The sequence below is a fragment of the Amblyomma maculatum genome, chromosome 11, assembly GCF_055883805.1.
Source record: "Amblyomma maculatum isolate TAMU_Amacu chromosome 11, ASM5588380v1, whole genome shotgun sequence".
Classification (NCBI taxonomy): Eukaryota; Metazoa; Arthropoda; class Arachnida; order Ixodida; family Ixodidae; genus Amblyomma; species Amblyomma maculatum.
The window spans coordinates 8,861,075-8,867,880 of NC_139354.1; the positions used below are offsets into that span (position 1 = coordinate 8,861,075).

The window sequence follows — 6,806 nt, forward strand, 5'->3', positions numbered from 1 at the left end:
TTTGCTGGCCTCTTAGCGCGAAGGCTCGAATGTAGTTTCGAGTAAACATTCATGCGAGTAAAGGACGAATCTCACGCACGCTAACGGATCGAGCTACTCGGTCGTCGAGCGGTAAGCTCCTGACGTGCCACACAAGCATTGGTCTTCCGTGCTATGTAACTTTGCAACAACCAGTTTTTATTCTTTGGTGCCGTCTCTTTCCGACAACACCTCGTTCCTCGTGGACAGCCGTGATCGTATAGTGGTTAGTACCTTGCGTTGTGGCCGCAATAACCCAGGTTCGAATCCTGGTCACGGCAGTTTTTTTTATTTTCTTATGTAGGAGGAGGAACACGTCTATTTTCGATCAGTATCTGTAATCACATGTGTAAGGGAGGAATTCCTAAGACTCGATAGATAGCTCGGAGCATCGCCCTCGGAGGTGGTCGTATGGTATATGTTGCCCATTTTTCTCCTGAAAAGAGGGCAGTCTTTCATGCCTAACCAGATTGGCTTCTAGCTCTGATCATACCAGTTGCCCGTCTCAGCCACTTGTGATAACTATACGTGTGCTATGTGGCCGCTAGTTGGGAGAATATTTCTGTAGGCCAGTGTTTCGTGGTTTTTTACCTTGTTTTTTTCTTAGAGAGAGGCTCGTAGCTCAGTCAAAAGGCCAGCTGCGCGGGAATGTAGTGTGAGCGCCTATTCCGTACGTTCGCAATTTTTTTGCTTTCGTTCTTTTCTTTCCGGTGGTTTGGCGAGCTGGCTTACGCGCGCGCGCGCGCGCGCACGCACGCACGCACACGCACACACACACACACACACACACACACACACACACACACACACACACACACACACACACACACACACACACAGTGTATGGTATGCGAGGTGATGTAGGGAGTCGTCGCGAGTCTTCTCCGCAGAGCGTAGGGATCGTGCGTTTGCTTTCCTTATTATTTGTAATGATGATGGTGATGAAAACATTGAAAGCCACATTGAAAGCCCATTAGATTAAGAGAAGGCTGATCGGGTCCCTAATCCAGGACACCATTATTGGTAAAAGCCGCTGCCCGTGCTCTTTCGACGAGGGCTCGTTGTTCCTTGAGGTCCGAGCTGGACAGGGCCACCTCCCAGCCTTCCCACGTTGGCTGATTTATTATGTCAATACTGGTATTTTGTTGACAAGTCCATATTCATGATATGGTATAAGTTTGCCTTCTGGCCACAAAATTTGCACTCAGGCAAAATTCTTGCAAATTCCTTCTTGCCCGAGTTCTCGGGCTCAATGGCGGGAAGTGGATTATTAAATGACAGTTTGCAAACTTCGAAGGTGACCCTCTTTTGATTTACTATCCTTAGCGAGCTTCGGGAATGTCTGCCTTTCAAGGCGCAAATGCTGTAATATTTCTGAATATGTTGTTAATGGAGAGGGGGAGCCTAAATCAGAGAGGGAGGACGTAGAAGGATTCCGCGGGGAAGAAAGGCTCGGGTCGAAGCGTGTGCGTCCTCGTTTTCTTCCAACTATGCATGGTGACCTAGCTGGTGCCCATATTAGCTCCTTCTGTGCAGCTGAAGTCCTACACGACTCAGAATTTTGCAGGCTAGCGGCGTGATTCTGCCACGCATATAGTTTCTATAAGCTGCCTCTGTAACTACGTATTTCGATGTGGAGTGCGTTGCGACTAGGGCTATATCGCCACTTCCTCCATATCCGGAAATCGCAAAAGTACTGACCGTACGTGGGGCTACAAATATATTGACCCCCGGCGCAGCTATCATGTACACACGTGCCCATACACATGCAGTTTTGTAGTGGCGTAAGAGAAATAAATGTCAAGTCTTAGAGCACCTTCTAAAGGGCGCGTAAACGTTGACGTTTGGAATTAAGCTGGAAAATTATACAAGATGTTGTTTAGCTCATGGAAGAAGAATTTTCCTTCACTATATATTGTTTCACATAACGGGCGTAAACTTAAGGTACAAAAGAGGGCGATTGAGTAGTGATCTAAAGCGTTGTGCACTGAAGCAAACAAATTTTTGAGAGCTCCCTCCGCAGCCGATCAGGCTGCCGCAGCCCGTATACACTGCTAGGTATGGACAAAAGGAAACAATAAGCGTGCATACAGTAACAGCGGCCCTAGCTTTTGACTCTCTGCACCAGTTCGACACCAGGGCTTGACAAAATCTCCATTTCTATATGCTCCGCAACCTGGATGAAATTTTTATGTGCCGCAGTCTGGATCATTTAGCGATCCCAAGTGATATGGTCAGAACAGGCAGTGGCAGTTTTCTACCAATCTAGCATTATTTTCTATTGCCAATATCTTCAATATTAGTGAAGTGTTTGCCTAACACGCTTTGTCTTGCGGAGAACTGATGGAATACAAATTGTTTGTGCAGGCTTGCTAGATGGTCCCTCTAATGTACAGTAGCATGGTATTGTTAGCATGTTTTTCTGAACAAGTCTTTTTGATGAAGCTAACTCTCATGGCACCATCTGATACAAAGCTGGGGCACACCTGCAGCAAGAGGCTAAAGTGTAGCCATGCAGATAGCAGAATTTATGCAGGCGTGGAAAACGATAAAGTGTGATTCATGGTTTGAAATTCCTGCCTTTGTTTTTGCTTTGGATGTGTGGCCCAAGACAGTTCCTGCACCAAGATTCCCATAATCCAACAGGCCTTCATAGAACCAATTCCTGCAGACCAATATTACTTTTTACACATTTTTGCTAGGGTATGTGTCTTAGGTCAGGCTATAAGCTTGTTGATGCTTCTGAACCAGCCATTTCATTTTAATGCAGTGTAAAGTACAGCTTTGTTGCTCAGTGCATCTATACCCTTCCACAAGCACATAAATGTTTGTGTGCAGAAGGAAAAAGAAATTAGCAAGAAAGGATAATGATGCCCGCTCAAAGGCAAAAAGGCATGAACATGAATTAAAGCAGTTGTCCTCAATGCCGCTGAATGAAGATGCAGTAGTTGAAGCGGCAGCACCACAATGCGCAACATGTAGACTGCAAGGCTCAAATATATATAGTGTGTACTATTCACTGAAGGAATGTGCTTCTATGCAGAAAATGGCTAGACGTTATCCATTTGGACTGACTGCCTCAAAAGCACAGTGCACAGAGTTTTGATTTTCACAAGCGAACATGCAGGCGTACAACACAGCATTAATATTGCTACGAAGACGATGAAGCGGGTAGTGGTGCGGGGTGGAGGGCTCCTGTTAAAGCATATCTCATCTTCACGTCATCAGGTCACTATATTTCTGTTGTGTCACTGTTTCATGCCACGCCACTATGTAACATTATCAACTCCTTTGCTTTTTCACAAGTTACTGGCCCCACTATATCACATTAATATGCTCTCAAAAGCCTTCTCCTGCATTAATATCTATTGATAGTTGGGTTGGCTAGCATATTTAACAGTTTTGGCTGCAGTGAAGTAATTTGTAGCCATGGTCAGCTTGCTGCATTAACAGCCAGTCCAAAAACTTCGGTAATGAAGGCGTCGTGCAATGGTAATTGCAAAGACTACCATGTTGGGGTTGCCTTTCTTAAGGTTGAAAGAAACAACAGGATCTCTCAGATTCCACGTAATTAAGTCGAAATAACAGCAGCCTTTAACATAACGCACATTCTGGATGTTGTGTATACAGATGACCATCGTTTCTCACCACCTCACTTGGAGCTTTCGAAGAAGCAAAAAAGCTGCAAGGTAAAAACGTAAGGGGATGTGCTGCTTTTCAGTAAAATCAATTGCTCGGATAATGTAGGAGGTTCTACTGATATAGCGGTTGGAATTTTTTGCTTAAGTTAATAAAGACTGAAAGAAGCAAGTGTGCTGAATTCATTCTTAAAACTGGTCTTGACCGAAAAACTTCAGTATTCTGGCATGCGATGCAAAGCTAGGTAGCCGTTGAGCATAACTTCCCACAAGTAAAAGCTGAAAAATTAATTAATTATGGGATCAAGTAGCGTGATGCAGGGCTGGTATAGTTAGATAAGCAGCACAGTTGTGCGATCCAAGGTACTGCTTCGCTGGCCCCTACACCTCTGCAGACTGGGAAGCGCACTTCCTCATTGCCTGTTAAGTAGTTTGTTCACTATCATCACCAACTTAAAGCAGTTAGTTGGTTAAGTAGGTCTGTGTGCGTGCACAAAGCAAATACATCATGTTCTGGAAACTGCAACCACCGAGTGGCAATTCCATTGCTGATGTGAACATGCAGACTATGTGATGCCCCACCCTCTTACCCAACCAGTGCAATAACTCAAAGATGAGATGCCAGCTGATTTTGATCTGGTATATCAGTCTTAATTTTTTTCCAGTTTAGTAGCTGGGACCAATGGTATGTGATTAAGTTTGACTACCTGAGTTTATTTTGATGTGCATCGGCAGTGCACAGGGCAGGAATGCTTCTACATCTCCCTTCTGTCGAAATGAGGTCACCTCAGTCAGGGTTTCACCCCACAATTTTGGGGTCGGTAGCCATTCTAAAAGCTAAAAACACCAGGCCACTGCTGCAAAATTGTTTTTTTTTTTTAATGGTTACAGTAGTCAAGTGTGAAATAAAAAGAGAAATCACAAACAAGCAGCAGCAACTACTCAGTGCAGCTGCCACCTTTATTATTATTATTATTTTTTTTTTGCAACTAAAAATTGTGGCAAAGGCTACAGGAAATGTTACATGGATAATGATGTTACCTACAAGATGCAGTATTAGTTCTAAATGGTAACATCTAAAACTGTGTATTTCAAGAACTTTAATGATTATTTTGCAATATAGTATCTGACTGCTAGCATGGCAACCAAGTGAAAGCAATAAGCAGCGACATTTCAAAGTACATGATAATTAAGCTCACAGATATGTTTAGCGCTGGTGCCATATTACAGCGCCTTAAAAGCAAGCAAGTTATTGGTGCTGTATTTATAATTGCTTTGAAAGTGATAGTTTTACTCTACCCCACTTTGTTCATTTTTCTCAGGCGTCACTGATACCAGGGTTGTGGCAGTCCCCAAAAATATTTCATTGAGCATCAGACCATCCTATCAAAACTTTTGATGAACTGCACCTAAAACTGCAGTTTCTGCACTGGCTTGGCAACTTCTTTTACCGCTGGTGAACATCGACTTCCCTGGAACGCCTGCCAGCATGATGAGACTTCGAATCATCTGCGCCTGAGTCAACGGAGCGAACCTCACTACAGAAAACAGATGTCACCACACGGCTTCTACGGCATTTGGCACACGGCAGCTGCAGCGGCAAACACGCAAGTACTATACACAGCTTTCTTTTTGAATCTGCAGGTTGGCAGCATATTCTTGTATTTTTGATATAATCAGTTTTCTTTTGCCGCTGCTGCTGCCTCTGCTGTCATTGTGGCTGACAACCATTTCTGAAGCCGCTGTTGGATTTTATGAAAATGAGTAAGTGCTTTGCATGCCATGAGAACATATCGGATGCTAGCTTATTTTTAACATGCAAAGAGTGCAAGAACTCGTACCACCTCAAAAAGTGCTCTGGTGTTTCTGCTACCACCTTTTGGAACAAAGGCGAAGCCTTTAGGGCGGCCTGGAATTGTTCACTTGTGAAGGAACGAAAGACGTTGCGGCCAAGGGGCCACAGGAGCGTAGCATTGCTGATAGACCAAACAAACTGAATGACAAGATTTCTCTATTGCTTCCACTTGTGGCAAAGGTTGACGCTCTCTCCCGACTGATAAGAAAAATCCCCGAGATTGAAAAATCAATCCAACATCTATCAGACCAATATGACACTGTGCTCTCTCAAGTCAAGAAAAAAAGTTCCAACATTTTTTATCTGAAGAAAAGAGCAGATGACATTGAAAGCACTACTTCGCCCAGCCATTGAACAGATGAAAATGCAGATTAATGGAATGGAGCAATACAGCTGTCGTCAAAACTTCGAGATGCACGGATTAAAACTAGAGCCCCAAGAAAAATCTTCTAGAGAGAATCAAAGACCTGTCCACACAGATCTTCCTGAACCTACCCTTTCTAACATTGACGGACTGCATCGACTTCCTTCCAGGCGCAATAAGATGCCCATTGTAATTGCAGCGTTCTCATCATATGTGCTGAGAAGAAAATGGATGGATGCTTGCTCTCCCTTGCAGGACATGAAACAAGCCAGCATTGACCTGTTTAATAACCTAATAGCTATGAACAGACTGCTTTTTTGGCTAGCACCCACAAAAGCAGCCAAAATAAAACTGAGTTCGCATGGCAAAAAGGGAATGTGTACCCGAGAAAGGCACACTTCGCATCTATGACGAAGACGATCTGGAAAGAGTTCCGTAACTTTTTTCAACGTTCCCTGCCAACATGGAGGATTGTTTTGTCTAGGTTATGACCAGTGTGCATCAAATGTCATACATTCTGCCGCATGAGTTCGGAAAGCATATTGGAAAGTATTTTTTTAGGTCATTCCAATCACTACACTTGAATGTGTGATCGATTAAAGTAAGAAACCTAACCTCTGCGCAGTCCTACAACAAATAGGGCTGCTAATGAGGGAGTAATTACTTATTGATATCTACCCAAGCGCAGCCGTACAGCTACAAAGGACAGCTACACAGCTTTCTCAGAACTTCGTAGTTAAAGAAAAATTCGTCCTAGTCCAGGGATCGAACCTGGCACCACCACTTATCTGGTGCAGTCGCTCTACCGACTGAGCTAACCAGGACGCTCAGTAGATCAGATGGTAGAGCAAGAGCGAATTGATATATAACTCAAAGTGGGAATGTTGTTGATCAAATATTTAGGTGAATCCCCCAAGGTGGAGTAGATTTC

General features: G+C 43.9%; 1 non-coding gene across 1 annotated transcript; it reads left to right on the forward strand.

Annotated features, from left to right (window-relative positions):
- The first annotated feature begins 227 nt into the window (after positions 1–227).
- Positions 228–299, forward strand: TRNAH-GUG (transfer RNA histidin (anticodon GUG)). Its single transcript has one exon. It is a non-coding gene; the product is annotated as a tRNA-His (tRNA).
- The last annotated feature ends 6,507 nt before the right edge of the window (positions 300–6,806 follow it).